Below are 14,045 nucleotides of genomic sequence, written 5' to 3' on the forward strand. Positions count from 1 at the left end.
TTGTGACTCTCTGAACAGTGGTCCAAAGTGAGACCCTCTGAGCTCTCCAGACTGCAGTGGGCTGAGACCAGCACCTCCCTCTGAGTGGGGCCTCTGAGCCACACAGCTCCCAGGCTGGAGATTCCTGTGGGAGCACAGCTGAGGGACAGTGACAGATCCTGAGCTGAGACTCCCACTCCTTGAGACTCAACCCCTCAGCTGCTGAGAAGGTGAAAAGGCAGCTGGCATCAGTGCTTCCCTGAATTCAGGAAACTTTGCAGGTGTGTACCTGGTACACCTTCCTTCAGGTGTGTCTGCTTGTGAGTGTGAATATGCAAACACACTTTGAATGTTGGGAGCGTGAATACGTGAGCGTGAATATGCAAACACACTATGAATGTTGCTCTCTTAGGTGTTTAAGCACTTCAGATTTGTAAGTACATTAGGCCTATAAGTGAGTTACTGTTGTGTCTGTAGGAAATTTTTTGAATGTTTTGTTGAATTGTTTAAATTAAGCTATAGACTAGGTGCTGTTAAATTTCAGCGCTGTTAAACCTTTTAGGCCTAAGCTGTTGGTCAAGTCTGGGGCTTCGTTTAGAAAGGGGATCTACTCTGAACCTCGTGACTCAGCAGGGAGGTCTCCCTTAGCCCTTTCTATCCTTACCCTTTTTCCACACACAGACTCGTCATCAGCTTCCATTTAGATAATTTTTGGATGAATTTCAGGTTCAGATTGATTGATTTTTGGTTCTAGTTTGCTTTTTCTCTGTGTGCTTTAACCATCCAGTTAAGTAGGACAGTGAATCTTGCCAACAAACTTTGTTGCACTTTCACTTTTTTATTAAATCTGCTTTTGCCAATACCTGTGGTGGTGATTCTTAAAGAGACCTTAAAACACTCATTCACCACACTCTGTCTTTTAGAGAAACTGTGAGATCAGCCTAAAAAGTGTTATAAAAGAAATTAAGAAATATCACAATACACAAAGCTAAAAATCAGTTTTCTTCTCCCAATACACATGGGGCTGTCTCTTATGAGTGCCAAGGATGTTTGGCCAAGGGATATTTGTGGCATTGTTGTCTTTTTTTGACAGCAGAAAGAGTGCTTCCTGTCCCAGAGCAAGGAAAGACAGCAAAGAATAATTTGATTTATTAAAAAAGATAGGTCTGGGTGCTGGACCTGTGCATCAGAAGGAACATGTGATGGTTTCATTCATGTCTGCAAAGGAGTAAAAAGATCAGATTTACACCAAAAAAGTGCCTTTCTTATGGAATTGTACCAAATACAAGGTTTATGTATAGCCAGAAGTTTGTGCTTTGCCAAGACATTTTCTATGCAAAAGAGTAATTGCCTTGATGAATCAATGGAATCTATTTATTTATTTATTTATTTATACATACCAACTCTGCAAGCTGGAATGAATAAATCCTTTCTGAATTTGCCTTTTTTTGTGCTCAGTTACCTCTAGTCATCTGTGTGACTCTAAAGCTCCCATGGAGAGATCTTACCTCCATGGACATTTGGTGTGGTGGACATTTGGGGCAGAGGGGTGACTGCAAAGCAGCTGTATGACCAGAATGCTCTTTACCAGCATGATCCACAAAGATGTTCTGACTGGGTCAAAAGGTCTCTTTTCACTGGAAAGGATAAGCAAATCTAAATATATACACAATGCCCTGATGTGTACTTCAGTCAGTGTGATGGGAATCAGGCATCATTGCATAGCCCATGTTCTTTCACCTTGGAGTCTCTCATAAATAGCCAATCCCTTCTTCTTCACCTTCTAAGCTTGGAAAATGCTTTGGAGTCCTGCCCAAGCTATTGTACCTTAATCTCATAGGTGACATTTGCTGTCAGGGCAAGGATTTTAAAGACACATTTTCCTAGACAAGTTTATTTTCCCAACACTTACCTATGCAAGGGTTCCTCTCTCCTGTAAATAAATCAATGCTGAGCAAATTGAGTACTGAATGAAAGGACATGAGAACATAAGGAAAGGCAGTATACACATAATCAATCTATCTCCCCACTTTTCTGCCTGTCATGGGGACAAGAGGAGAAGAAGCATTCCTGGAACTCTCTCCCTGCATCCTCCCACCCTTTGCCCCAGAAGAGGAACACCATTTTTTTTGAATCACAGTCGAACACACATGAACTTCCCTGCCACACTGGACTATGTGCCACATTGATCAGATTTCAAAAGAAAGGTCTTGGCCCTGAAAGCAATCCCAGCTGAGTTCATGTGTGTGATGTGCTCCCATGCCAAAGTCTGTGCACTACTGGAGCTTAACACTTCAAGAGATTCCCTGCCTAAGTCCTGCAGGTTCTTGCTTGACCCCAGCACCAGGGGTTCTGTCTATCTCACTGCTGGCACCTCCTGGTGACGACAACATTCTTCCATCTCCTTCTGCTGGTGTCTGCTCTTGCACACATGTCTAGCCTGAGCATTGTCCCTTTGACGTGTCAGGACCAGGATTATTCCTTGTGAACATATCCTGTCCCATCTGTGCATCTTCAGCTACTATTTGTCCCATTCTCTTGGAGCTCTGGGTCTGTACACCTTCAATGCAAAGGTACCCTCCTTACAGCTGGGTTTCTCTGTGTTGTTACTATTAATTCCGTTAATTACTTTTATGAGCAAATAATTACAATAATAAGTGGGGATTCCATGGCACACTACATTGTATGGAGTCTTGAAGCCCCATGTTATGTAGGATACAGCTTTGCAGAGCTCTCCACTGTGGGATCTCAGCACTCCACACCCAGGCCTCCAGGGTGATGGTCACTTCTGCTTGGTAGGGCACCATTAAAAAAGCATATTCTTCATTGTCCATTGTCAGAGGAAATGGTGGGAAAATAGGCCATTGCCTGCACCCATCCATTCTAAACAGGGCCCAGCTAACCCAGAGGAAGCTGCTTGAAGTTTCAGAAAGGGATGGGTGGGTTGTGCTTGTGGGAAGGGACTCAGAAGTCCCTGGAGGAATTACCGCATGTATTCTGCTAGGGAAATCCAACAATCGCACGAGCACAAAAGCTACCAGTAACAGGCGTTTTCCACTTCCTTGATTGGCTTTCACAGAAGTTCAATGAGTTCTCCATCATTCTCCATAACTCCCTGCTTTGGCCTGGGTCTCTGCACTGGGATTTCCTATCAGCTACGAAGGCCCTGGGCTGCCTATTGTCAATAACTGCTTTCAGCAGATGAAGCTTTACATAACCTCAGACAAAATATGTTGTTAAAACCACACTCCACTGAGGCAGACAGAGCCGTAATTTAATATTAAAAGAGCTGAGTAAGTCTAAAGGCTGAAAGAGTAGGTCCTTTATTAAGGATGTCAGGTAGCTGTATCTCTATCTAAGCCAAATAGTGAAAAAAAATGAAGGAAAGCAGCCAACTGTTACACAAATATGTCAAGTATTAGTGAATCACACTGAGGTTTACGTGTAAGATTGATTGCTGTGATTATGAAAAATATGGACCTTTGCTTTTCAATTAAGTTTCTCCGCTTCAGTTTCCCACATTTTCTTTGTCTGTGCTTTTTTTTCCCTAGAAGATTAAATATCCATTTATCTTTTTGGCCATTCACAACTAGATGGTTACATTACACATTATTGTAGTGATCATCCTGCTATAATGAAATTCATACAAGTGTGGTAACTACACTAAAAAAAATCCTCATTATAAACCCAAGTCACTTCAACCTAAAAGAAACCCATAAAGCTGAGTGATGGCAGTGTGCAACTGAAGTACTCTGAATACCCAAATTGGTTGTTCTGTCACTGCAATGAATTCCTGGTGCTTCAGGAAAAAAGTCATCTTCAGAGACCTTATTCATGAGCATAAATAGTTTCAGTTGACCATTGGCTGCAGGGAGAGAGTGCAGGGCATGTTGCTCCTTTTGGAGACCACGCAGCCTTCAGCACTAGAGTCAGTTCTAAATATATTCCTCAAGTCAGATGTATAATGAGACATTTCATTACTTCCTTCCTTCTCGGCACATTACAGCAAAATGAGCCAGGATTTGGTCTCCCCAATATGAACAAAGTTTAATTCTTTGCCATCTGCCAGGATCACGAGGACAATTGAAATATCCCTTTATTGTCCACGTGCACATTAGAGCGTTGCTAGCCATGACATTCCTTGATGACAGGACAAGCTCATGATGAAGCAAAATACCAGCTTTATCTTCTTTCTAGTGACTCTTGGCATTAATGATTTATATTGGATATAGGTAGTGCAATGCCCCAGATACAGAGGTTGCTGTTAAATAGAAGGAAATACGGATCACACCAGTAATCAAAAGCACATAAAGACGGGGTGTGCTGCCCAGGCTCCCTGTCTCTTTTTCTCCTTCTGTGTTGCTAGAAAAAGTATATGTCCGTGAGCATGTGGGTGAGGTGCATTCAGCAGAGAAATGTCCAAATGTTTGTTCTTGCTTTTGCAGTATGACCTGCATCAGGTAGAGTAACTTAAAAGTGATCCTGAGTGGAGATATCAGGTGGCTGAAATAAATTTTTGCTCTGTGCAGAAAGACGGGTGCTATTATACGCAGGATCTGGAGTCCCAGATGCAATTTTCCATCTTAAGACATCCTCAGATATATGGTCCATACACACCCCAGTCAGACCCTGAAACACAGAGGGGCAAGCTGTTCTCAGCTACTTGGACAGTCAAGAGGTAGAATCTGATACCTCTCATCAGAGATGAGATGCCATGGGCCATCCAATGGGTTGATGTTGGGCCATGGGACTGCAGTGACCTTGCAAGAACATCAGAGGTGGTGCAAAGCCAGGAGAGAAAACAGCGAGGAACACGGTGTCCAGGGAAGTGGTGGAGGAACTTAAAAGACATGGATGTGGTGCTCAGGGACATGATTTAGTACTGGGCTTGACAATGCAGCATTAATGGTTGGACTCCATGACCTTAGAGGACTTATCCAACCAAAACCCTTTTATCATTCTGTGATTCCAAGGAAGTCATTACAGTATCCTTCATTTATCAGCATAACCAGGACTGAGCTGTGGGGCATCTTCCCCACCTTCCAGGGATGCAGTCATTTGGCTAATGCTTGAAAAATCCACTCTGAGAGCCCCAGCTGGAGGCAAAAGGACCTGCACAGTGCAGTTTATGGGCTGTTCCAGGAAAAGTTGTTCTTCCTGATGCATGAGCCTGCCCAGATTTCTTCTGCACCTTGACAAGGAGCCCTTGTGGCAGAGCTGCATTGCTGAGGTGTTGCTGAACACAAGCTCCATGTGGAATGGCTCTCCACTGTTATTTTGCAGAGTACCTCAGCATCTCGTGGAATGAAAAGCACCACAGCTGAAAGTCTGAGGCTTCAGATTATTCAGTATAGTGAAAACTGAGACTCAGAACAGCTAATGCTGGGTTAAAAAAAAAAATTTAAAAAAAATTTAAAAAAAAATTTCTTTTACTTTCACAGCCCTGATGACCAAAAAAGTGTTTTGCTCACCTTGAAATCACACTCCCTAGAAGCTCTGTTAGCACCCCCACCCAAGTGTACCTTACATCCACTTTCCCCCCAACAGCAGGAAATCACTTAGAAAATATTTCCAGGTTCCTTCCTGGCCAGAGGTCACGTCTGTGTTTCAAAGCAGCAGGAATCACCATGTTCTCTGACACAACAAACAGAGGAGGAAGACCTGTCCTGCCCTTCCAGCTTTCAAGCTTGTGCTTTTTAGCTGCAACTCCACCCTGCACTGGTGGAGAAGGGATCAGTTCCCACTGATCGCAGGAAAGGGAGGTCACGAGGTTTGCTTGATTAAATCACCACAAGCCAAAAGGTTCTTTTTCTCTCTCACTGAGAATTGCTCACGGGCTGTTTAACTTATTCCAAAAAGAAAAGCAAGACAAAAAAAAACAAACCCCAAGCCCAAGAAGCAGCAGCACACAGGGAAAAGCAGGTGTGTCTCCAGATCCTGGAAAAACAAAGGGCAAAGGCTGAGGCAGGAGGCGACACTTGGATGGGAAGTTTCCATCCCAGCACAAGAGGACAAGTTTGGAAAAGACTCGGACGGGACCAGCACTTGTTGCCCTACAGGTATGGATGCTGTGTGTGAAATGTGGCATTGATTTAACACTTTGGGGAGAGCAAGGGTGGCTTGAAGGAATTTTTTGGGTCCGGATTCTGACAGTGTAGTGCAAGCTTTGCACCACCAGTAAACCTGCTGCAGGTTTCTGCCAGGGGAACTGCAATCGTCACAGGTTTCATTTTGTGGTGATTACTTGGCAGTTTTCTGTAGGATGGTTTTGGCTGTTCAGGGTATGAATTAAGCCATTCAAGCTCCTGACAAAGTGCTACTGCCCGTTCATTTGGCTAGTGAATGCTAATAGAGGTTATGATTGCTTTAGTTTAAGCTTGGGGCTGCAGAGGTAAAGAGGGACGTGCATGGAAGTGCTGTGCTAATCCTCATTGCGTTTATTGCCTCCTAAGTTGTGCTGCAGAGTTTCAGAGAAAAAAGTCAACTGTAATAGTATTTAGAATTTTTTTCTTTTTTTCCACTTTGTTCTGTACTTAGAGTGGCTGGAATTTGCAGTGCAGATGCAAGCACTGTATTTGGTTAGCTGTCTAGAATGGTGGGTTTGTTTCTTGTAAGAGCAATCTCCCTTCAGTTTCATGTTAGGTGAAACTTGCTGACAGGGAGAGGGACTTGAGGCACCCAGGGCCACAGGCTGAGAAACTGTATACTGTTGTATACTGTTTCTGAGCATCACATTTATCTTGTTTCCATTCTTTTCTATCTATGTTTTCAGCTGCTAAAATGAAAGCAAATTTTATGGTGTTGTGCTGGAGTGCTGCTGCCAGTGTTCTGTGTCAGGGGAGATACAGGGAGGCTTTCTGATGATTTCACCTCCGTTGATGTCTATATCCCCAAAAGTTCTGCTCCATTTCTAAACATGTCTGGTGGAAAAGTATCCACTTGGCTTAAATGGTCATGATTCAGAAAAAAAGCAGTGCTGTGATGTGACCCTGTACAACCTTGTTTCTCTCTCCCCATCATGGGAAAGCAATGCTCACCTGTGTGCATCAGGAGCTTTTGGATTTGGGGGAGAAAGGTGTTTTTGTTTGAATGCTGTAACTCACACTTTCAGTGGCAGTTTTACGAGGCAATGGGCTTGTGACAAGCAAGGAAATAGCAAAGCAAAGGATGTTGTGAATTTGAAAGCCTGAGGCTCCGTTTCTTCTGCTTCCATCACTTGCTGTTGCATGATGAAAATGGTATTTCGCAACCCATAGATTTTCCTCTCACCCAGAAAATTCCTTATCTATTTCTGTCACTTAACCTGTCCAGTGATGTCTGGCAACACTGCAGAGTGAAGTGATATTTAAAGAAATTTAGAGGCAAATCTTTAGCACCTGGCCAGCAGTGACACTTAACTGAACTCAGTGATGGGTCACCCAGCTCAGCAGGAACCTGCTGTGACTATTTGGCATCTGTCACTATTTAACTTCCCTAAATTCATCTGAGTTTGCCTCCGGTGATCCAGGTTTAAAAAACAAACATAGAGAACATGCGTAGGCACTGGGAAGATATCTTTGTCCTGATCTTCTGGTTATTTTTATTTTTTTAACACCTCTTAGGCAGGCTTAATAAAGAAGTTCTCCAACATCTGAATTGGAGACGTGGGAAATTCCTCAAACTAGGCAGAGCTTCCTCTCATTGTTATAACACAAAAGACCAGTGCAGCCTTTACTAGAGTTCCTTTTTTTAACCCATTCATCTTGACCAAGAAACCTACCTGCTGCTGCTACCGCTCAGGGCTGTGATTCACAGTTTCCCAGAAGACAGCAGACAAGCATGGAAGTGGATTTCATCATCCACAAGGACGGCGTTATTTTGGGGTTGTATTGCACTTGAAACTGAAATGGTTTGCTGCTGGAATTAATCTCAGCCTTGAGCAAGAATCATGGCTTTTCAAGATCAAATGGGATGAATCTACAGTAAAACCAAACTCCTTGCAGAAAACCATTTCCAGTTTTCCATGAAAGAGTTTCTTAGCACGGTGATCTTCAAAAGGGGTTCAACTGACATTCATGAGCAGATCCACCCCAACTGCATGTTTATACAGAGTTTATTTCCCAAATGATCCTGCATGTGGCTCAGCCTGCCTGGTGGCAGTTACCACCCACAGGTTAATCTGATCCTGCACCTGCCCTGCTGGTAAGGAGCAGCAGCTCTACCCCTTATCTATGCTGGGCAGCATCCTGAGAGGACTGAGCCAGCACTGGGTGAGGGCAGGAACTGTGGGGCTGTGATAGTGGCCCTGAACTGGTTGTATTAGGAATGTGGATGAGATGGAATGCACAAGGTGGGTGTGCAGGAGCAGGTAAAATGGAAAAGAGATAGCAAAAGATTTGCAATGGCTTGTTTCTCTCTGATGGACAAATGATTGATTCCTTGTTTGTTCAGCTGGGGTTTTTTCCTTAGAAAAGATTGGCTTCTGCAGAGCAGATAATTCACTGTAGCATATTGTCTAGTAATTGCACTGCTATATTTGCATGTTATAATGCTGCACTAGTGGACTTTGTTAAGGAGTTTTTGACTACATTTGCAGCCTATTCCAAGTCGAATATGGAATATGGATGTTGTAGCCTTAATCCACCATGTCTACACACAGTTTATATATTTTCTACAAACTTCAGTTTATTCCTGTGGAAGCCTGCAATGAATTCAACGAATTCTGCCCCCAAATCCCCCCCTCTCCATCATAATTCCCATCTGAGCAATCCAAACAAGATGGGTGTGCTGGGATTGAATTTACTTTCCTCATAAGGTGCTTTCTTTGGATTTGTGGCTGAAACAGTGTTGACACCATTTTGGCTATTGCTGAGCAGTGCTTGCAGAGCATCAAGCATCAAGGCTGTCCTTTTCTTCCCACCGACTCTGTAGTGAGTGGGATGAGGATTGGGAGGGATTACAACAAGGAAAGCTGACTTGAATTCACAAAAAGGATGTTTCAAACCATATAACATCATGTTCAGCAGCAAAAACATAGTGGTGGAAGTCAGGGTTGTCTTCCAAACCTGCCATTCCTTGGACATTTTCTGGATATACATCTGCTTGTGAGAGGTAGTGAAGGATTGCCTTCACATCACTTTTTTTTTTTCCTTTCCTCTTTCTTTCCCTATTAACCTTTATTTATCTCAATCCACTAGTTTTTGTACTTTTTCTCATCCTATTCTCTCCTCCATCCCTCTGACAGACGGGCAGTAAATGAGTGCCTGTGTGGGTGTTTAGCTTCAGACCAGGGTTAGCCCACAACAGGATATCTAGCCCACCCTTCAGACACCTTCTAATGGACCACTTTTGAATAAACAGAAGATTTTCCCAGCCCAGGAAAAGAACCTTTAAACTCCCTTGTGTCATCTCTATTGGTTGATTTACACAAAGTAATACTTGTTTCAGGAAGACCTCAAAGGTCATCTAATATCCTTCTCCTGGCATTGAATTCCTTCATTCTGGATGAAAAGGGAGCCACATCTCGTTTGCCTTCTAGGTACTTCCACAAGTTTTGCTTTATCAGATCATTAGTGCAGTCACTGATGGGTTTTTCCTGTCCCAGGGTCTCTCTAAGCACCCTGTGAAGCAGAGACAGCAAATATCATCCTTGTTTGGCAGCAGAGAACTGAGGCACACAGATTGCCAGAGTCTGCTTACAAGGTTGGCTGCTGCCAACCCAAAGTCTGCTTAAACTCACCTCACCAGCATGGAGAATGCTGTGGCAGCCAGGTTTGAGGGTGCTTGTGAGCAGCAGAGCTGTATGCATGCCCTATTTAAATCTTAATATGAAATATTAATTTCCAAATGCCTTCCCTCAAAACATAATAGAGCTGTGATCAAGTATGTAATTTACTGTCTTCGGAAATTCCTCAAAACGACAGAGCTTCCCCCAATTGTTCATGCACAGAGGAAAAGCTCTACTAGAGTTCCTGCTTTGGCTCAGTCCTGTGAGCACAGGCTTGGCCCTCCATGACCATCAAACTGAGTGTGTGAAAGCCATCTTCTTTCCAAAGATGTCCCTACGTGCCTTATGACAGGCTATTCACAGAATGCCCCTTGCTCCTGAAATCGTTTTACTGTGCCTTCTTGAGAGAGAAATTCTTTAAATTCCTGCATATTGTCCCTAAACTGTGGGTTGGCTGATCCTAGGCTTGAGATCCCGGATGAGCCTGTGCATGCCTCAAGTGTCTCTGGCAATTAAACAGGACTGATGGCACTTCCTTCCTTCCTTCCTCCTGTTATCCATCCTGTTTCAAGTCTGTGGCTTAAAAGGTTCCACTGCTGCTCATAAACACTGTCCCTTATTGCTGTAGGGACACTCAGCATGTAAAATCACAGAATGCTTTGGGTTGGAAAGGGTGTTAAAGCTCATCTCATTCCAGCCCTTTCCATGGCAGGGACATCTTCCACTAGACCAGGTTACTCCAAAGTCCCATCCACCCTGGCTTTGGACACTTCCAGGGACTGGGAAGCCACAGCTTCTCTGGGCAACCTGTGCCAGGGCCACATCACCCTCACAGGGAAGAATTTCTTCCTAATAATTAATCTAAACATGTCCTCTGTTAGTTTAAAGCCATCCCCCTGCCTTGTCCTGTCACTTCAGTCCTTTGGTAGGCCCTTTGGGTACTGGAAGGAGCTCAAAGGCCTCCCTGGAATCTTCTCTTCTCGAGGCTGAACAGCCCCAGATTTCTCAGCCTGTCCTTTTAGGGGAGATGTTCTATGTTACTATTGAAAATCTGCTTTAAAAGCTGCTTGCTCTTTTCCTGAACACCTTGTTTCTGAACAGCCTTGCGATGGTGCTTCCAGCACTGTTCCAGCATCATAGTACCAAACTTTGCAAATGCTTAATCCATCTGACAGCAGTTAATGGAAGCTTCCCTTGTCCCTAATGTAAGTGCAGGTGCTTTTGAGGGTGTTGAAGCAGAGGAGGTTCCTACTGAAGAAGGCCCAGATTGCCTGTAGAGCCAGCAGAGAGAAGCACAAAGTCCTCAGAAAACTTCCTGTGGGAGATGCAACCAAAGCTCAGCACCAACTTCATCCCATTGAGCTGGGGGATGCGGGAGCTGGAAGAGAGCTGGAAAACCTTCCTGTTCTTGAAATGTGCATTTTATTTTACGTCATGCTAGAATTAGGAGAAACAGTATCACAGCAACAGGGCAGGGTGTGTTAACCCTGTGGCCATCGGTCAGGGCACAGCTCCCCTATGGTGAACTCTCCTTTTCTCCCTGAACAAGGAGCCCAGGCTGTGCTGCTGACTAGGAACAGCCCCTGGCCCTGTTCTTTGAAGGATTCCTGTGAATCTTGGCATTAGCATTGGCTGAGACAGGGAACATGGTGACTGTGGACTGGGCCTCCTAAAAGTAGGCAGAAAGAGACCTCGCAGTTCATCTACTCCGGCCCTACATCTCATGGCAGGTGCTTGTTTGAGCTCTCCAAAGGCACCCTGTGGCTGGAGAAATGCCATTCCTTGGTGCTGAATCTCAAGAGCAAACCTGCCATCAGGTTTAACTTGTGTTTGCCTTGCTGTGTTTTTATGCCATGTGAACCAAACAAGCACCACAGGGGTTCACAAGTCTGGGTCATCCCTGGTCTCGGTCCAAAGATAAGCATCTTCATCATTGGCATCAGGTGTGAGACCAAGCCAGAGTATCATCAACACAGATGGGACTTGTTTGTTTTACTAGTGTTCAAAGACTTTAATGAATAATAGGCTTTAGCCATGCTTATCTTCAGACAGAGAAAAATTTGAAAATATTATAGACAGGTGTAGCCTTCCAAGAAGTTAAATAGTAGCATTATTTAGCCTTTCTGAATTCTCCTGTGCTGTGGAAGACAGATCAGTACAAAAAATAGTAAGGCTGGAAGTGAAATCAGTGGAACAAAATAGAAACTATTATTTTTTTTCTCTCAGGCTTCATCATAAGAGAAGGCAATTAAGAGATATGGACAACAGAGACCTGTCTTCACTTTGAGGGATTTCCCTCCATTTATATGATTCTATGTGCAACAGAGACCTGCCTTCACTTTGAGGGATTTCCCTCCATTTATATGATTCTATGTGCAAAAGGTGGGTGCTATTTTGTACTTCCATCTTTTTGTTGCTAGGTGTGACAAGCCAGGCCCTCAGACAGGAAACACCTTCTGTCCAGAGGGCAATTGTAAACTCCAAAAGGCTGACACCTACACAACTTACAGGAGCTTCCTACACAGCCAGCTGCAGTAATAACAGGAAAAAAATCAAGAGGTTAATAAAATGAAACGAGCAGGAAGCATGCAGTCATCAGACTTTCTAGTACTTTAGTCTATAGAAGTAACCCGTGTCTGGCCTGACTCAGGGACCCAATCCAAAACTCATTGCAGCCCATGGAAATTCCAGTGCAACGGATATTATTAGACCTCACTCTTCACTACATTGATACTACATTGTACTCCTTCCCCAGTACTCAGCTTCACATATCTTTTTGTGTTACTTCTCACTGTGAATTAGGCCTGCACCCCACTGCAGATGCTCCAAAAAGCACAAGGAGAAGGTTCATGGGTACGTCCCTTCTCCCATCCCAGTCATCAGAGGTGAGCTGGTGTGTGCTTTTCAACAGTCTTTCCAAACAGCTGGTGCCCAACTGCATACAAAGTGCTGAAACAGAAGGGTGGAATTAATTGAATTAATTGGCTAGCACTTTTTTTTTTTTTTTTTTTTTTTTTTTTTTTTTTTTTGTTCCTTTTCTACAAAACTCCAACATGAAGGTCAAGGAGGAGGACTTAGCTGGAGAAAAACTCTAGTGGAAGTGAGAAAGAACTGCCAGGAAGAAGACAAGAATTGGGCAGGGCTTTCTTTTTCCAGTAAAGGGCTGATTTAAATGCCGTTTCACTTTGGTTGCAGCTATCACTGTTTTCAGTCTGGCATATTAATGTGCCATGTGGCATGGGGAGCATTCATCCCTTTACCTATGAGTGCCATGACATCTGTTTGCACAAAACCAACAAAAATAAGAATTATCCCTCTATTCCCACAGAAAATGAAACCCTTGCTCATGTCTGAGAGATCCTTGAGCATCCCATCAAACTCAGCCCCCTGCACCATGCTAGGCACAGAGCTGGAATAACACAGTTCCACAAACATCACAAAGAAAGCATGCCACAGCTTGTTTATTGCCTGTTTGAATCCTTATCACCAAGCAGTTCAGTTTTGTGTCCTTGATTAATTTCTGTTTATTTTATTTTTGTTCTCATTCAGATGTGTTATCTAAGGTCAGTGCAACTTCCCTTGTCCCCCCTTTCCCTTTCAGCCAACTCTCCCATGAAATATTGTTGTGCCTGGGTGTGTGTTTCTTAAAGTCATTGTGTGTTTTCTGTCTGAAATAAACATTGTCTGATCATCCAACTTATTACGCACTACCCAAAGGTCATGCTTTATGCAGAGAAAGGAAAGCTCTTCTGTTGTGGCTGAGGAATAACAAACTGGACAGGCACTGAAAACAAGGCTTTAGCCCCAGAGTTCAAGACTCTGGGAAAATGTTCCATAGTTGTTTGCAAATGGTAACCAAGGTTCAGCTGCTACAGGCTACTGGGCAGCCATGGAGCCAAACTGTGCCAAACTGTGCCTGTGACAGCAGCAGATCTCCCCCTTCACACCTTCTAACCTGCAGCAGTTCCTGGTTCCTCTCTCCAGGCATCCTTCGCCTCCACAGATCTCACAGCACCCTAGGTCTCATCCAAAATACCTACAGGGAGGCAAAGCTATTCAAGCTTGTTCAAGTTGTTCACAGGAAAATGCTGGCATGGGGGTAACTGAGCTTAACTATGTTACAAAAAATAAATACAGCCAAAGTGGGAAGGTGTAGAACAAGTACCAAAGAGGCAGGAGGACTGCTGCGCTAAAATGGCATAGGACTCTTCATCCTCAACAGCTGATGGGGAATGTAAAAGTGACACACGGGGTAAGAGGTCATGGAAAAATGTGCGCTATCTAGTTTGACAATTAAGGATCAAACTTGATCCTAATGCGTGGTAGATTCAAAGCAAGCAAAGGAATTCAGACCTCCTTG

The 14,045-nt window shown here is 43.8% G+C and overlaps 1 protein-coding gene across 2 annotated transcripts in view; it reads left to right on the forward strand.

The window, feature by feature from the left end:
* The first annotated feature begins 5,712 nt into the window (after positions 1–5,712).
* The window catches only part of ADGRF5 (adhesion G protein-coupled receptor F5), a 41,129-nt gene continuing 32,796 nt past the window's right edge, over positions 5,713–14,045 (forward strand). Inside the window, exons 1-2 of one of the 2 annotated variants that reach the window (XM_041480817.1) lie at positions 5,713–6,038; positions 11,912–12,067. The gene's annotated coding sequence lies outside the window, so the exon portion shown is untranslated. The remainder of the gene's footprint in view (positions 6,039–11,911; positions 12,068–14,045) is intronic. The other variant, XM_041480818.1, reaches the window with a different exon arrangement.

Source organism: Pyrgilauda ruficollis, unplaced genomic scaffold, assembly GCF_017590135.1.
Source record: "Pyrgilauda ruficollis isolate IOZ18807 unplaced genomic scaffold, ASM1759013v1 scaffold54, whole genome shotgun sequence".
Taxonomy (NCBI): domain Eukaryota; kingdom Metazoa; phylum Chordata; class Aves; order Passeriformes; family Passeridae; genus Pyrgilauda; species Pyrgilauda ruficollis.